The 18,512-nt window shown below is 41.8% G+C and overlaps 1 long non-coding RNA gene across 1 annotated transcript; it reads right to left on the reverse strand.

Moving 5' to 3' along the window:
- Positions 1–994: 994 nt before the first annotated feature.
- Positions 995–6,748, reverse strand: LOC309857312. The gene is made up of 3 exons (XR_014307623.1): positions 6,624–6,748; positions 5,787–5,894; positions 995–1,435 (listed from the first exon to the last, which is right to left on the reverse strand). It is a non-coding gene; the product is annotated as an uncharacterized lncRNA (long non-coding RNA).
- Between the last annotated feature and the right edge of the window lie 11,764 nt (positions 6,749–18,512).

The following is an 18,512-nucleotide window of genomic DNA, read 5'->3' on the forward strand; positions in this document are numbered from 1 at the left end:
TCTGATTCTCATGTAAGGTGAGAAATGGGATGATCAAATTTGTCGTCAGGACCCCTATTCTTTCTGTGAGACTTAAAAGAATTAAATGGCACTTAAAAATATATAAACTGACTCTCATACACCCATGGGATTGTTACTGGCATCATGCAATATATGCGGCATATCTTTTTGCAAATGCAGAGAAAATCTTTAATGTTTCATTACTACGTCTCAGCAACGCAAGATGTCAGAAGCATATTTGAAAATAATCATCTCCTGGGCGCCTGGGTGGCTCAGTGGGTTAAGCCGCTGCCTTCGGCTCAGGTCATGATCTCAGAGTTCTGGGATCGAGTCCCGCATCGGGCTCTCTGCCCAGCAGAGAGCCTGCTTTCCTCTCTCTCTCTCTGCCTGCCTCTCCATCTACTTGTGATTTCTCTCTGTCAAATAAATAAATAAAATCTTTAAAAAAAAAAAAAAAGAAAATAATCATCTCCTGCTTTAAGCCTATAGATGAGTTTTTTATTTTTATTTTTTTTAAAAGATTTTATTTATTTGACAGAGAGAGAGAGAGATCACAGGTAGGCAGAGAGGCAGGGGGAAGCAGGCTTCTTGCTGAGAAGAGAGCCTGATGTGGGCTCAATCCCAGGACCCTGAGATCATGACCTGAGCCGAAGGCAGAGGCTTAATCCACTGAGCCACCCAGGCGCCCCTATAGATGAGTTTTTACTCTGCTTTTTTGATGGCATTCTAATGCCATCATTAGAGGCTGTTAACAACATCATGAGGCTGTTAACCCCTTGATGCCCTCACCCATCTGGTCATCCTGCTGATCTAAGTCCTCTGTCCTCTTGCTCTTTACCTTCATTCTCCAATTGTGCCCTTATTACTTGTTTGGAATGAAAGCATACCTCATTTCTTGAAACAATGGCAAAGAGCAGATGATAGGTTTTATTAATTTCTTTAATAAAAAATTCAACATTGCCAAACCTCTGCTTTCCTTTTTTTTTAATGAATATTCTATTAGGTGTTAATGTCCAGGCATCACAGTTCAGGCTTTCTTCTTCGAACGGTGCCTTGGGTACTGGTTTCCACTGCTGTCAACCTGTTTGCCCATCCCTGTTAAGGTTTGTTAGCTTTGTGATAAGCAAGCTTCCCACAGCTGGTTAAAGATTCATCTTTGGGTGAGAGGCGCCGTGTGAATTTCTGCCACTCAGAATGGCTTGTTGTCTCTCATCAAGGACTCTGTTTGCCTTCAAGGTCCAATGATTTGAACTGTTCTGCCGTAAGACCTTCTTACCCCAAGGCTCTCTCTAGAGTCTGTATCTGTGCCTTAAAGACCTGCTATTGGAGTTCTTTCCTTAGATTGAATTATTCTGGCTCATGAAGTCTAAGTAGAAGATACAGGAACAATACAACATTCGATCTACTTCTTAAATCTTTGAGATGAGCTTGAATTCTGAAAATGAGCATAAAGTTTAGAATTTAGGATAGCTGAGCAAAGAGAAGAGGTTCCATACTGAAAACAAATAAAATTTGACAGTTAATTCTCACATGATCCTATTTTCTACAGGGTGATATAGAAAAGAGGAGAGAATTGAGTCTTATATTCTATGCCAGGTGAGGACAGAAGGAAGAGAAAGGCCCAGATGGGAACATTCAGAGTTTCAGTCCTCTTGGTCCAGCCTCAGGAGTGGGCTGCACACAACAAGACCATTCTCAATTCAAGAATGGGTGTGAGAGGCCTCCTCCCTTCATGAGGATAGAAGCTTGCCCAAGCTTATGGTATGCTATCTCACGAAAGCCACCAAAGCTGTGTATAAGTGTCTGCGTCCATAAGCTCTCCTTCCCTCCACAACTTTTTATTTTTTTATGTATTTACTTATTTTTTAAAAGATTTTATTTTTTTACCTGACAGATAGAGATCACAAGTAGGCAGAGAGGCAGGCAGAGAGAGAGGAGGAAGCTGCTGAGCAGAGAGCCCGATGCGGGGCTCGATCCCAGAATCCTGGGATCATGACCTGAGCCGAAGGCAGAGGCTTTAACCCACTGAGCCACCCAGGCGCCCCCCTCCCCAACTTTTTATTTTATAATTTTTTAAACATACAGAAAGGTTGTAGAAAAAGTAGTACCATTAACATCCAGGTAGCCTCTTCATAGACTCAACCTAGAACAACTTTCCACCTAGATTCAACAGTTAACACATTTGTTACAGTACTCTCTCTCTCACTCATATTCTCTCTCATCATTGGAAAATTGCCTCTATATATCATAATGCTTTACTCCTAATTACTTTGGCAGCAGATATTCCCTGGAAATAAGAACATGCTCCTGGTAACTGCAATGGCTTTATTGTGCCCAGAAAAATCAACAGGAATTACATAGTATCACTTAACAATCAGCCCCTCCCTCAGTGTCTCCCATTGTCCCCAAATGTCTTTTATGGCTGGTCTCCTTTACTTTTTTGAACAAGGATCTAACTGAGGTCATCACCTTGCTTTTGGGTTTATATCTCTTTAACCCCTTTCCATCTAGGACAGTCTCCCCTCTCTTCCTAGAATGTTGACTTTTTGAAGAATCCAGGCCAGTTTTCCTGCAGAATGTTTCATCATTAGGAAATACTCCACTGTGAGCATCTTGGTGTACCTCACCTTCTTTGTCCTCTATATTTTCTATAGACTGTAAGTTGGGTCTGAGGCATAAGGTAAGCTTCAGTGCTATTGAACCTGTGCTTCTGGGAAGTTTCCTTCAGTCACATTCCCAGATTACATAATTCCTTTGAATTTACGATTTGTTATTTAACCAGATAACTAGATAACAACTACCCACACAGGGTAGTTATCTCTGTTCTTCACTGCCTCTGGGAGCAGATTAACTCTGCCCCCGATGGAAGGCACCCCATTAGAAAGAAATGATCTTGGGACTGGGGAACATGGCACAAATCACTGAAAAGCGTTGTTGATTTCTGCTTCCTCTCCCTTATTACATGAACACAATTAATAACGAGCTTGGAAGCCAAGGGGAATATTGGATCCCAGGGGAAAATCTAATTCTTAAACTCAACCTGATCCTACCCAGGGAGCAGGGCATTCCCCCTGCCTCAGTTCTCACATCTGGACAGCATTTCCTCCGAGCTGCTTCATGAGTGTCACTGTCCCAAGTCCAGAACTACATTTGGTGGGCAGTATGGGAGAAACTGCTGCCGTGTGCAGTCAGTATTAGAACTCCATGATACTACTCAACTGAGACTCAGCACCTTTCCTCCTTGGTCCTGCTTGGTCCTGCTGCTAAATATTCCCATGAAAATATTCTACATGAAAAGTGATGACACAATAAACCAGATAAAGTAGGTCAAGAAAGACAAAGAGGCGGGGAGAAATAATCATCTTGTATGTGATTATCCCATTTGAAGCCATGTAGCCTCTGAGCTATGTGTGATAATCATCTGTAAATTTGAGGCACAGAGAGGTTAAGAAGTTTCTCTAAGCCACACAGCAATTAATCAAATGAGCTGAGATTCAGACCCCAGCATATGAGATTCATGAACCTGACCATTAACTACTATGCTATGATTTTTCAGTGTGGCCCAAGAAAAGCATCTGGGAAAGAAAAGACTATTGCTGAGCCACTGTGTATCCAGGACCTACAAACCACCTCAAACACATCTGTTGTTTGGGGCACTGACCTGATGGACTTCTAAACTGTCCCAATATTGCTGGGGGAGCAAGCCCTTTGGAAGTAAATGACTTTTTGAAGATGACCAAGAGAAGGGTCAAGCAGTTGGAAATCTGTGCACAGACTGACAGATTCATGTTCCTCCCCACTCATCCCTTCCCCTAGATCTGCTCCTTCTATACCTGCGATGGCACCCGCTAGGCTCACTCTGGGGGCAGGTGCAGTGAGATGCAAAATAATGAGCTCAATGTGAGTCCATGCCTTATTTATGAAGCTCCAAACAAGCTGGTACCCCTTCCAGGCCCCCAGAAAGTGAAAACAAAGGGCTACTTTAAGAGTGCATGCATCTGATGAAACTGGCTTTGCTCAGGTGCCAAGGTCAGGACAGTACTGGAGGCAGAGTATTCCAGCCGTCCACGACATCCGTGCAGTCAGCACCCCGCAGACCGGGTGAGAGGGCGGCATTGTCGGAAGTGTGTCTGGACACTGGCATCAGCATTTCTTTGCCAACACATTCGTTTATAAACAACCCATCTCTTACCCTGCCTTTGTGGATCTTTTCAAAAGTGACCTATTGAGTGAAAGTCTCTGGACGCTGGAAATAATTAGGCCAAAGGACACAAAACTCTGCTGAAAACAAACAAATCACTCCTTTTGCAGTTGCCATGATCTCTGCGTGACATCCTTTGCATTCTTTTTGCTAAAAGACTGAAATGGATATACTTATGGAATAAATGCTAGTTGAAACAAAAAAGATATATTGGTGTTTTTTTTTTGTTTTTTTTCTTTTAACATATCAGATTGGCAAATACTTAAAAGTTTAATAAAACCAGGGACGGCTGGGTGGCTCAGTTGGTTAAGCAGCTGCCTTTGGCTCAGGTCATGATCCCAGGGTCCTGCGACCGAGTCCCTCGTCGGGCTCCTTGCTCGGCAGGGAGCCTGCTTCTCCCTCTGCCTCTGCCTGCCTCTCTGTCTGCCTGTGCTCACTCGCTCTCTCTCCCTCTGTCTCTGACAAATAAATAAATAAAATCTTTAAAAAAAAGTTTAATAAAACCAGGGAAAGGTGAGGATGTAGGGAAAGAATCCCTTTCACACATTGTTAGCCAAATATAAGGACCTCTATGGAGGGCATGGTAATATCTGCAAAACTATTATGTACATGGCCCTTGACTTGGCAACCTCACTTCTAGGGATTTATCCTATAGCTACAGTTGCACAAGTATATAAAAAGCAAACAAATAAAAAATGTTCACTGCAACATTATAATTAAAAAAATCTGGATATAACTTAAATGTCCATCAATAGATGACTGACATAGAAAGTATATCTTTAAAAATAATAATATATAACTATTAAAAAGAATAAAGCAAGCCTGTATGTATCGAAATAAAATTGCTGAGATATATTACTAAATATGTAAAAAAAAATCACTTAAAAAACATGTCTCATAATAGTGCATGCAAATGTTAAAATATGTATTTTCAGTGTTTGTGCATGCATGGAAAATTCTGGAAGGACATATAGGAAATTGGTTTTTTTCCCCCCTTTTGGAAAACAAGTCTAGTTTTTTTTTATTAAGCAGTTTTACACAGCCAGCTGTTCACAATCTGCAGTTAAAACATTGTGCATTCACTGCTATTCAGTTACAAAATCTTCCAACAGGAGACATACAGGAAATTATTAGCATGGTAGAGGGGGTGTGTGAAAGAAATTTCTTTTTTATTCCATCTTTCATATCCTTCCCTATTGTTGAAGTTTTTAAATGGGCATGTACTACATTTATAATTTATTAAATTGGCTTCCATTTTTTTTAGACATAGGGACACTGTAAATTCCTGGGTCATGCTCAAAATTTCCACATTCCTCTTTTCTGTAGAACATACAGACCACATACACCACTCAAGGCTGAAGGAACACAGTTGCAAGAAAGAAAAAGGAGCATAAGCTGTGTTATCCAAGAGCGCCTGTTTTCCTACCATTCTCAAACATCTTTCTGTCCTTCTGGTTTTTCGATTTATTGCAGAAAGTTCTGCCATCCATTATGATCACCGCCCCACGCCATCACCCCACCAATTCACCACCCAACCACCCACTAACACCCTACCACTACCATCCCCAAGACCCGTCTTCCTTACCTTAGTAAACAGCACCACCATCCACTTAACTGCTCAAGCCAAAAATCCAGATTCCTTTATGTAGCAGAGAAAACATTGTTTCAGTGTATCCTACTGCAGTTTTTTAAACTTAAAACAAAACAAAAAAAAAAGATTAGTTATTTTGAAAGAGAGAAAGAGTACGCATATACACATGTGTGAGAACGGGAGAGGGGCAGAGGGAGAGGAAGGGAATCTCAAGCAGGTTCCCCTCTACGCATGGAGCCCATCATAGGGCTTACCACGGGGCTTGACCCTACGACCCTGAGACTATGAACTGAGCCGAAACCAAGAGTTGGGACACTCAACCGACTGAGCCACCCAGGCGTCCCTCCCATCCATTTTTCAATTCCTGGGCACCCAGAAAGATTGCTTTTTCTAGCTTCTCTTGCAGTCAAGTGTGGGCCATGGAGTTATGGTGGGGGGGAACTATACTTCATATTTCTGCTTCTCCTGTGCTTTTGCAGAGGTCCCGCCGACATTGTGTTGTGAATGTGAAAGCCACAAGATGAAGGAGGCTCTGTCTACTTTTGTCCCTGCTTGAGTGTATGCAACTGGGTGATCCTCCCCCTTCGACTTACCAACCAAAGTTGAGACATAATGTGAGCTAGAAATGAACTCTTGCTGTATTAAGTCACTGAGATTTGGGGTGTGGATACTACACGCCAGCCCAGCATTAAGTATTTAATATATTATCTTTTCTTTACCCCAGCCATTTAACTAATTCACAATCCTAGAGACTCTAACACATACCCTGAATGTTCCCTGCCCCCAGCAGGCCCAGTACCACCACCACAGCATGCTAGGTGACCCACTTACCAACAGCACTGGTGTCTTCCTTGTCATATAGTCCCACATGTGGGATATCAATGTCTAAAAATCTTACTTTAAGGTGTGCTTTCTTGGATCAATTTTGCTGCCAATCCTCAGAGGCTGGGTTACCTGGGAAACTGATTCACAGACAGAAGTTGCTATACAGAAAGTATATTAGAGAGTGATCAAAGACTCGTATCTGTGGGTGAAGGGATTAGAATGGGATTGTGTGTCTAAGGGACCAGTAGTGTTCTGCTTCTTAAACTGAGTGATAGAGGGTGCCTGGGTGGCTCAGTGGGTTAAGTCTCTGCCTTCAGCTCAGGTCCTGATCTCAGGGTCCTGGAATGGAGCCCCACATCAGGCTCTCTGCTCAGCAGGGAGCCTACTCCCCACCCCCTTTCTCTGCCTGCCTCTCTGCCTAATTGTGATCTCTGTCTGTCAAATAAATAAATAAAATCTTTTTAAAAAAAACCGAGTGATAGATAGGTATTCATTTTGTTGATATTCCTTAATCTGTACATTTATTTTCCATACACTATGGTAAATAAATGATATATTTCACAATTTTAAAAGTTGTGTTTTGTTTTTTAAGTTTTAAGAGAGGTGGATCACAGTGGGTACTCTGACAAAATGCTTTAACATCAGAATTCCTGGCATTTCTGGTATGTTTCTTTGGGCAACCATTTAAGTCCTCTATAATTTCTTCATGTATAAAATGGATATTGTAACAACACTTACTTCATATAATTGTGGTGAAAAGTAAATGAGATCATTCATGTATAGTGGGTTAAATAGCATCCCTCTAAAATTCACCGCCACCTGGAACCTCAGAATGTTACCTTATTTGGGGGCACCTGGATGGCTCAGTAGGTTAAACATCTGCCTTCAGCTCAGGTCATGATCCCAGGATCCTGGGATCAAGCCCTACCCAGGGCTCCCTGCTAGTGGGGAGCCTGCTTCTCCATCTCCCTCTGTCTCTCCCCTTACTTCTCCCCCTGCATGTGTTTGTGTTCTCTCTCATATAAATAAATAAACAAACAAACAAATAAATAAATCTTTTTAATTAAAAAAAGAAAAGAATGTTACCTTATTTGGAAATAGAGCCTTAGCCGATGTAATCAATTAAGATGAGGTCCTACTCGATTAAGGCAGACCCTCAAGCCAACAACTGCTGCCACAAGAAAAGGAGGGGACACAGAGACCTGTACATATGCATAGGGAAGAGGGTCGTGTGATAGGGTCAGAGATGGGAGTAAAGCAGCTACAAGCCAAGGAACATGAGTAACTGCCAGAAACCACTGGAAGCTGGAAGCGAGAAGAGAGGAGTCTTCCCCATAGCCTTCAGAAGGAACACAGAAAGCCCTGCTGAAACCTTGATTGGGACTTCTAGCCTCCAGAATGGTGAGAGAATACATTTCTCTTGTTTCCAGCCACCCGGTTTGTCTCTATGTCACAGTAGCCCCAGGAAACTAATGCAACATGGACCAAACTGGTCTTCAGCCCGGGGAAAATACTCACTAAAAATTAGCAAGTAGTAGATAAATTCAAACATCTGTACCAATTGTTGGACCTTCTCCCTTGCCACTCAATCCTGTTCAACATTTAAGCTAATATCGCACACTTTCCCTTGCATTACAGTTATGGGAGTGTTCAGCTGGCCTGCTGGCCGGCAAAGCTCCATGAGATAGAAGCCGAGCTTCCGCAGTATCTGTGTCCCTTACAGCACCAAGCACTGAGGTACTCATGACTTGAGTGCTTACTGTGGGTTAGGAGCAGTGCTTGGCACAGAAGGCATGAAAAATAAACATGCTGTTATCTCTGCCCTCGATAAGCTGGACATTTCTGTGGAGAGAGGGTCAGACAGTTGAGTCACTGTGGGATTGTGGTAGGTCCTGTAACAGAGACAGGGAAAGAACTGAGCAAGGAGGCCAGCTGACTCAGGCTCACCTGAGTGCAGGTCAGACTTCATGCACGAGGGAACACTTCAGCTGAGGCTTGAAGTGTTACCAGGCAGATGAGGACAAGTGAGGGCGGGGACCTCAGATACAAAGACCAGGCTGTGATGGCCTGGTCGACAATGCTAAGGAGTTTGCACTCTACCTTGTAAAAGTAAGAACTAACCAAAAGTGCAATCACATTTAAATAGATTATTTGGGGGCAAATGGCTGACTGTTGTGCCTCAAAGGAAGGTTTTACGGTGAAGTCTCAACATGACAGGCATTGCCCTGGTGGCTGCTGTCTCATGTGGGGCTATCCCATCCTTTTCTGAGTCCCTGGGTCACTCTGAAATCAAAGGGAAAGTCCTGATTCTTCTGTGCTACATCCCAGTGACATGGAGACGTGGAACCAAGGGATAGGAGCTAAGACCTGCAAAGACAGAGAGGTTTCAGCAGAATCCAATAGAAGTAGGATGCAATTTGGGGAAGAAGTGGTGAGGGGAAGAGAAAAAAGGGCCCGTGAAGGCAAAGGTAGTTATATTGCCCCTCTCCGTGAAATTTGAAAAAACCTTAGCTTCAGGTGAGAGTTGGTGGGGCAAGCATGAGTTTCTCCACTCGCTGGGAGCTCTGGGAAGATAGGAAACAAGAGACAGCATCCTACAAAATCAGGCAGCAGACCAGAGCTAGGAAGAAGAGGTAAGATCCTTCAACCGAGTTCAGTCCCATGACTCAGTGCAAACAATGGTGTCTCATGGTGGCCAAGATGCTGAACACCAGGCCAGGTGTTTGCCTATAGCAAGCCGGGAGGCAGCTCCCACAAGCCCCTGGGGTCATCATCAAGATGAGGACCTTTTACAGGCTGGGGTTTCCCAGGAATTCTCTCTGTCTCTATGCAGGCTTCTCACGGCTCAATATTGGTGTAGCATAGTATCTTCTACTCACTAATTTTTTTTTTTTTTTCTGTTACGGCAACTTCTCTGAGGCATAATTTTAATTCCATCAATGTACCTACTTAAAATGTACATTTTGATGAGTTCTGACATGTTTATACACCTAAGTAACCAGTGCTACCATCAAGATGCAGAACATTTGCCTCATCTCAGAAAATGCCCTGGGGAAACTTCCCAGTCAGCTCTTCAATCCCTAGCTAAGCAACCACTGATCTGCTTTCTGTTACTGTAGAGTAGATGTGTCTTTTCTGGAATTTCTTATAAATGGAACCATCCAGTATGTACTCCTTGGTGTGTCAGCGTAATGTTTTTGAGATCCAACCACGTCACTGCATACAGGAAAAGTTCATCCTGGTTTATGGCTGACCAGCATTCCAGCGTGTGACTATCCCTCATGTGTTTATCTACTCACCTATGGATGAAATTAGGGTCATTTCCACTTTTTAACTGTTATGAATTAAGCTCCTATGAGCATTTGTCTACACGTCTTTCCATGGACATATGTTTTCATTTCTCTTGGGTAAATATTAGGAATAGGATTTCTGGGTGTTATCCTTTAAAGTGTGTTTTTATAAGAAACTGCCAAACCCTTTTCCATAGTGGTTGCACAATTCTGCTTTCCCACCGGCAATGTATGAGTTCCACTGCTCCACATCCTTGCCAACACTGGCTTCCAAATTGGTATGTCTTTAATTTTAGAGATTCTAATGGGTGTGTAGCAGTTTTCTCTTGTGCTTTTAATTTGCATTTCCCTACTAATTAATGACAACGAGCATCTTTTCATGTGCTAATTGGCCATTCTTGTACGAAATGTCTCTTTAAATTTCTTTATCATTTTTAATCATTTCTTTATTGGATTGTTTTCCATTAATATGTTTGAAGAGTTCTTAAGTGTTCTGGCATAAGTACATTATTGGATGTACTGCAAATACATATGTATGACTGGAACCCATACGAAATTACATTGACATTTTTGTTAAAAATCAATTGTGTATGTGTGAACCTATTTTTGGATTCTCGTCTGGTTTTTCAATCTCGATCTCTATTCATATACCAATACCAACTTGTCCTGATTCCAATATTTAAGATAAGTCTTGAGATTAGGTAGTGTAAGTCCTCCAACTTTACTCTTCTGTTTCAAAATTGGTTGAGGTATTACAGATCTCTTACATTTCTATCTAATGGTTAAAATCAGCTAGTCAATATATATATATATTTAAAATATATATTTGGGGGGATTTTTATTTTTATTTGTTGGAATTGCATTTTTATTGAGATTGCATTAATTCCATAGGTCAATTTGGTAAAAGGCGAAAGATTTATGCGATCTGAAGAGAAACCAGAGTATATCCATAGGTCAATTTGGGAAGAACTAATATGAAAACAATATCTTCCAATTTGGGGACACAATATTTCTCTCCATTTATTTAGGTCTCCTTTATTTAGCCACAGCATGTAGTTTTCACTGATGTTACATATATTCCACTAAATTTGTGATGTTACATATATTCCACTAAATTTGTCCCTAAACTTATGGTTTTTGATGCCGCTGTAAATGGTACTGTTGAGGACAGTTTCAAATACCAGTGGCTCATGGCTAGTTTAATAAATGTTCTAATATGACTTTCTGCTCAAATTGTCCCATTTTGTAGTTATGGACAAAAGTATGGGGCAAAGGGTACATGCTATCTTGAAACTATCTCAAGAAATTCATGAAGAATGTGTATAGATGAAAATGCGGTCTAAGCCATGGTTTCCCCTAAGAGGTGGTCCTCAAACGGACGGTAGCCAAGATCACAAGGGGATCCAGCATAGTAATTCAGTCATCCCGGAGAGCCAAATTCAGTTACTCTGACTCTGTAGAAAGAAGACTTAAGGGTTCTTGAGCAGTGGCTTACAAACCTGGGGGAAGAAGGAAGAAAAAAGTTCTTTCTCTAAGCTTCTCAATCCTTTTGGCAATTTTTCAGAATCACTGGAAGCTTTGGATACTTAAGCCTCAGGCATGTATCCTCCCTTCTATTCCCATTTTGATAACCACTGTGATCTCGAGCCAAGTTATTGATGGGAAGACAGTGTATCCCTCAGTGTGTGGGGGTGGAAAAGAGCTCTAAATGACATGGGGTCATTTGCAATATGGGTACTTAGTGAGGGGCCCTGAAGAAAAGTCCTTCTGAACCTGTAATTCCTGCTACAAAGCACAAGTCCCACAGTTTGCAACTGGTTCTGGTGGGACTGTTTCAATCCCTCATTACAATGGAAATGACCCAGAGGTCATAACCCAAGTAAGTCATTATCAATCTGTCAACATCTGAACCAACAAGTAATCACCTTGGAAACAGTCTATAGTGCCCTATCGTTTTGGAGTACTTTTGATGGGAGGAGCATTGCAGGAGAGAAAGAAGAACAACTCTTGAATGTTCATGCATTGCAGATAAAGTTCAAAATACACCCAATAAGGGAAAAGGGCAAAGAAAGACCATTTGGAGAACTGAAAATGCACTGCCTTCTTTCTGCTTGTAGAGCCCACATAGTTGACCAACAACCACTGCCTGTTAGCAGGACTTGTAGGACTGACCTGGTTATCAGTTAGAGAGATATAAGAATATTCATGTAGATTGTCCTGGGGCACCTGGGTGGCTCAGTGGGTTAAAGCCTCTGCCTTTGACTTGGGTCATGATCCCAGGGTCCTGGGATCAAGCCCCACGTCGGGCTCTCTGCTCAGCAGGGAGCCTGCTTCCTCCTCTCTCTTTCCCTGCCTGTCTCTCTGCCAACTTGTGATCTCTGTATGTCAAATAAATAAATAAAATCTTTAAAAAAAAAGAATATTCATGCAGATTGTCCAAAAATTCCTCTGCCCTAACCTAACAAACTCCTGCCCATCCTTCTAAGCTCATCTTGACAGCACTTGCTCTATGAAACCCATTCTTGGTTCCCCACATTAGTAGCTGCCCCTCCTTTCTGCTCATATAGGACTTTATTCATAACTCAAGTTTTGTACTTTCTAGGCTAAATCACAACTCTTTTGTTTGCCCGTCTCTCCCCCACTATTCTGGAGAAAAGCTGCTTCAATGATCATCATTTCTTTCCACCTCAGACTTTGCCTCCGAGCTTCTTTCCCCTAAAATCCAAATGCCTTTTCTGACATCAACATTTGGGTCCATCAAAGGAAGCTCAGACTCAAAGTACCCAAGGCTGAGCTCACAACATCTCTACCCTTTTCAGTGTTTGCTCTCTCTTGGTGAATAACTTCTCTATTTCTCTGCTTGGGCAAGCCAGAAATGTACAGTCATTCTTAACACCCACGTCCTGGTCGATTTCCATACCCACATCTCTTCATGACTACTTCCTAAATACCTCTAGACATAGTCATCCATTCTTGCTGTCACCACCGTAGAACAAGCTGGCAGCAGCCTCTCTCTTGTACGCTTGCAATATCTTTCTTAAACTGATCTCAGCATATATTCTAGGCTGCTGCTCACCCATTTATCCCACTGTAGCCGATATGGTCTCTGCCCTGCCTATAACCCTTCAGTGTGTTCCTTTGCTCTTGGGGCAAAGACTCAATTCTAACGTCACCTAGAACATAAATTCCTGTGTAGTCTCAAGCTGCCCACCTCACCATCCACTTTTCACTTTCTATGCTCTGGTGGCCCCAACCTTTTTCCTTTAGCTCCTTCTTCTTCTTTTTTTTTTAAATAATTTCAGACATACCAAAAAAAAAAAAAGGTTCAAAAACACTTACAAAGATTTTCCATGTACCTTTCACCCAGCTTCCCTAAATGTGAACATCTTACGTAACCAGAGTATAATTATCAAAAACAGGAAATTAACGTTCATATGCAATACTAGGAACTAATCTATAGATTTTACTTGGATTTCCAGGGTTGGTTCAGGATCTAGTCAATGACTCCTCACTGCATGGGAGTGTCCTGTCTCCTTTGTGTCTGATCTGGAGAGGATCCCTATTCTTTCTTGTTGTTTATGACCTTGACAAGTCTTGAAGAACATAGGACAGTTATCTAGTAGCATAATTCTCAGTTTCGGTTTGTCTGATGTTTTCTCACGTTAGGATCAGGTGATACGTAATTTGGCAAGAATGTCTCAGTCTATTTTATCAGGGGGCGTGTAATGTTAATGTCTCATTATTGGTGATGTTAATTTCGAGCCCTTGTTAAGATAGTATCAGCCAAGTTTCTCCATTGTAAAGTTACTCTTCATTAAGGGGAAGAAGAGTGGGGAGAAGAGAAATTTTGAATCTATGTAAATATTCTGTTTCTCATTATAATTTTACTCACCAATTTTTTCATCAGTTGATGATTCTTGCATGCAATCATTATTACCGTGATGTTTTTCAAATGGTGATGTTCTATTTTCATCCTCCCTTTAACATTTATAAGTTGGGAGTCTACTGTAAGGAAGAGCTTTTGTCCCCTGTTTATTTATTCAATTGCTGATTATCATTGTGGACTGACGGATATTTATTTTTTCTGTAAGTTACAATCTATTGCCATCATTATGTATTTTGTACCTCAAATTGTCCCCAATTTTAGACTTGACCCTTTTCATTGTCCTCAAAGTAGCAAGTATGCATGTGCTATAGGGGCTTTGATTGTGCTGTTCTATTAGCCTGAAATAACCTTCTAGCCTTCCCCTGTCATCGCTGTTCCATTTCCAATTTCTTTGTGCACTAAATCCCTTTAAAGCCTTGAGAGTTCAGCTCCAATGCCCATCTTCAGGAAAGCCTTCCTCGAGCCTGCCAGAAGTGGTTAGGGTTGCCGTTATAAGTTTTCAAAGCACCATTTACTTTTTCTTCATAACGCCTAACATATTTCAAAATTAAACCCTTCTTGTGTGAATATTTCTAAGAGCAGGGATTGTATCTGTTTTAACCTAGGACATTAACAAGTCTTCAGTAAATTATTAAGATTGAATTAATAAATAAATTAACTAATACTAAAAGTCAGTGGGTTGAGATCTTTGCAGAAATGCCATACTGATGATTCATTTTTACTCCAAGAGAAGTTTTTCTCCCGAATCTCATAGATCTGGATAAGATATGGCTGACAGTTTGACACAATGAAGATTCATTTAAAAAAAAAATCATCGAAGTCTGACTCAATGACTTGGATCTTGAGTTTAAAGATTATTGCCTGTATGGTCTCAATTCCATGCACATTGTTTCATTTGTCTTTGTTTCTTGCAATGGTAAAAACACACTTGCACCATACTCCATGTATGACTTGTGATGTGAACTGTAGAGGAAAATGCATGACTGGGTGAAAAGAGCTCTGTACACCCCATTGCTGTCTGACTCGTGATTGTCTGTCATAAGTTTGTTTCATTCATGACATGGTAGTTGACACATTTTAAGTTAGACGTTGAAGCTTAGACCAAACACTTAGAATCAGTTCCACTCTCTGTTCAAATAGGATTCTCACTGAGTGGATTTCATTTCTAATTTGGAAACCTGGGCAGTATCAGTCTCTTGATATTTGAAAACAAAAAGCAGGGACTACCAGAGTGGACCTTCATTTGGGCAATCTGAGAGTGACGCTCTGGGAAAGCATTCTGGTTTATTTTTACAAGCTGGTTACTTAGGTTCTCAGGTAGATGTGAAGATTCCAGAGAAAATTCTTCCAACAGGTGACAGCAGGTGAGAGTAATGGAGCACATCTGCAACCCAGCTCAAAGGCTGTACCTGACCTTGGGAGTTTAAAGCATCTGAGTCTGCCAGGTTTAAGAAAGGAATATAAAGAAATTACTTGGAAAATGAATTTCTCTGGGCAAAGTCTTTGTAAACAAGGTTTCTCTCTAATGTCTATCTATATACTTAATTTGGAATGTTACCTGTCCATAAACAACCACATATGTGATTTACCCCCATTTGCAAACTAGCAAGTTAGCCTACCACAGTTTTGTGAGTGCTTCCAGGGGACACAACACTCCTGGGTCAGAGACAGAGGGCACTCTGTTACCCATAGCTATAGCAGTAACTAGCATATCAGAATTTTTTTTTTTTAAGATTTTATCTGACAGAGAGAGAGAGATCACAAGAAGGCAAAGAGGAAGGCACAGAGTAGGGGAAGTGGACTCCCTGCCAAGCAGAGAGCCCAATGTGGGGCTCAATCCTGGGACCCTGAGATCATGACCCAAGCCGAAGGCAGAGACTTAACCCACTAAGCCACCCAGGTGCCCTGCGTATCAGAATTTTTGCATCACAAGCATTAGTTCCCACAAAGTGATGACAGCTACATACAAAGAGGGTTGCATTCCAGGAGAGGAACCCTGTGCTTAAGGAAACTAACTCTTTTATACTGGGCACTTAAGCACACTCACTTTGCTGTGGAGGGAGATGTTATCTTTATTAAATTGGATTATAAATATACCTGCCTTTGCTTCGGGAAAAGATACTATCTCTACTTTTCAGGGTGGTGCTCTTTGCTCTAGGGAAGACATTATCTCTATCTTCCAAGCTGTTTGGTATAAAAACATCCTCAAAGATAGTGGAATAAAATGTAGTCAGTGCATTGATTGTAAGATGTGCAGAAACAAAAGGTAATTTTATTCCAATAGCATATTTTCCCCTCTGGCCTCTTATTGAAGTCCCATCTTGTATGTACACCCGAAAGTTCCTGATCTCTTTCTGAAGACCCCTAGACACACCCACACACACACACACACAAACTTATTTTTTTTTCTTCCCCCAAATCCCTAGAACAATCACCCATTGTATGGGGGGTAGGGAGCAATCCATACTTAGGTACAACCTAAGTAAGGGCCAGTTGATAAAAATGCTTAGGAATAGTTATTTTGGGGTTGTGGGTAAATGGTTGGTGCTCTACTCCTCCTGATGTCCCATCGCCATAGGAACTAATGATAATGCCTTAATCACATGCCTAGAACACAGTAAACAGTGCATAGATATTAGCTATTATATTGGTCAAAGTACGCAAGACTTTTGCAGTAGGAACAAACTAGCTCAAATATCCAAGCGTGTTTTTTTTCTTTATCATGCCCCTTGTCCATTGCAAGTGGCCTGGAGGCTCTTCTCTCCCCTGTCGTGACTCCAGAGCACAGGCTAGTAGGGCAGCCATCATCTGAAGTGTTGCTGGTCCCTGGGGTAGAAACTAGTTCAAAAGCCAAACATACCACTTATGTCCTCAGGTCACTGGCCAGATCCAGTGACAGGACCCCACAAGAGGGTCAGGTTTTCCAATACTACCATGTGCTCGGAAGGCAAAGAGGCAGAAAATTACAATTACCACAGCTTTTATTACTGTCATTCAAAATTATAATAACAATATATCCTATGGCAGAGGACAGCGTAACTGCCTATTCAGCATTCTTTATTTTATTTTTTATTTTTTTGGGTAATAGATCTCCAATTTTGTTTAGGCCTCTCTCCTTCCTCCCAGAGTCATGGAGTCATGGAGCCCTCGACACGAGGGCGAGGCCTAACTGGTTCAGGGGCATTGTCACCCTTCTTGCCAGTGACTGCCTTTGCAATGAGCACAAATAACTCAGGCCGTTGGTGTGCAAGGAGAGGTTTTAAATTTCCTGGTGGTTTAGGGGAAACTTACTTTTCAGTCTTCTCAAAAAGCTTCTAGAAAAGACTTCTCTTTCTTCTTTGGATATTGTCCAGCTCAGCTCTGAGGCCTGGGACCAGATGCAGCATCTTCTTGCCACCAACCTGAAGATGAAACTCACAAAAAGAACCCACAGGGCAGCAGAACTAGAGCCACTGGACAGAGTAAATCCTGAAGCCCTCTGGACTTCCCATAATGAAGCCCCATTCTGGAAGCTAAGAAAGAAAGGACTTTCTGTTACTTTTAGCTGAAAGCAACCTAACAGTACTGCTATCCTCCTGTTAACTTCGGGAAAGAAGGGCAGTGTGGAGTGAGGAAGGAACAGAGTCAGGACAGCTAGCACCGTGGGTGACAAGAAACTAGCAGTGGCAACAATCAGAAGATACACAGAATGTCTGAAGTCTGCCACCAAGCCCGTCTGCCACCCCCCAAAACCCTAGTTGGGAGCCCTGGCAACATAGGCATTTTGCTGTCCTGCTCTGCAATGGTAGCGTTCATTTCTTAGGAAAGATCTATTACACTGTCTGGAAGAAAGCACTAGTCTTAAGTCCTGTGTTAACTCCAGATTTTGATTTTCAGCGCAGATGAGCTGCTAGTTTTCTTTGAGCCCTTTGAAGGATGTGCCTCTGGATTTAACTACAATTTCTAAGACCAGGTCGTTAGACCGTCCTGTAGCTTGCCGGAAAACCTCCTGATTGTATCCCCTGAGCCCTGACATACAGATGGTGTCAGATGTCATAAAAAAGATCTTTTGATCGCCATAGGATCAAGTCGGGTGTTTTTTTTTTTTTTTTTTTTTTTAAGATTATTTATTTATTTGACAGACAGAGATCACAAGTAGGCAGAGAGAGAGGAGGAAGCAGGCTCCCCACAGAGCAGAAAGCCTGATGCGGGGCTTGATCCCAGGACTCTGGGATTATGACCTGGCTTTAACCCAGAGACACCCAGGCACCCCAAGTCCGGTGTTTTTATGGCTATGCAAGCCTCTTGGCTTTAATTTACTGGACTTTGGTTTCTTTACGTCTTTTCTCAGGTCATCTTCTCGAAGGCATATCAGGTTAGAGTCAGAAGGCATGTCTTAGATCAATATTCCCAGCAGGAAAAGGCTCTGTGAGCCTCTGACTGCGTGCCTAGTCTTTTATTTCCTGTGTTGTTCTAGTTCATCCTGAGGGGGAGAATTACTTGTTTTTTATCCTGCCATATTAAATAAAATTCTAGTTTAGAACTAGGCAAGGTTTTATAAGGAAGATAAAAGGGCTGTTTTTAATAAACAAGGTGGAATGATAAGAAATGCATTCTCTCTGCAGCGGTTCAGAAACACAATAGAATCAGGAGGACTCCAGCTCCGGAAAGACTGTTGTCCACAGCGTGGCCTCATCCAGAAATAGAACTGGGGGGAACAGGCTTGAAGTGTGGCATATA

The sequence above is a fragment of the Mustela nivalis genome (genome assembly GCF_964662115.1).
Source record: "Mustela nivalis genome assembly, contig: HAP1_SCAFFOLD_1196, whole genome shotgun sequence".
NCBI lineage: Eukaryota > Metazoa > Chordata > Mammalia > Carnivora > Mustelidae > Mustela > Mustela nivalis.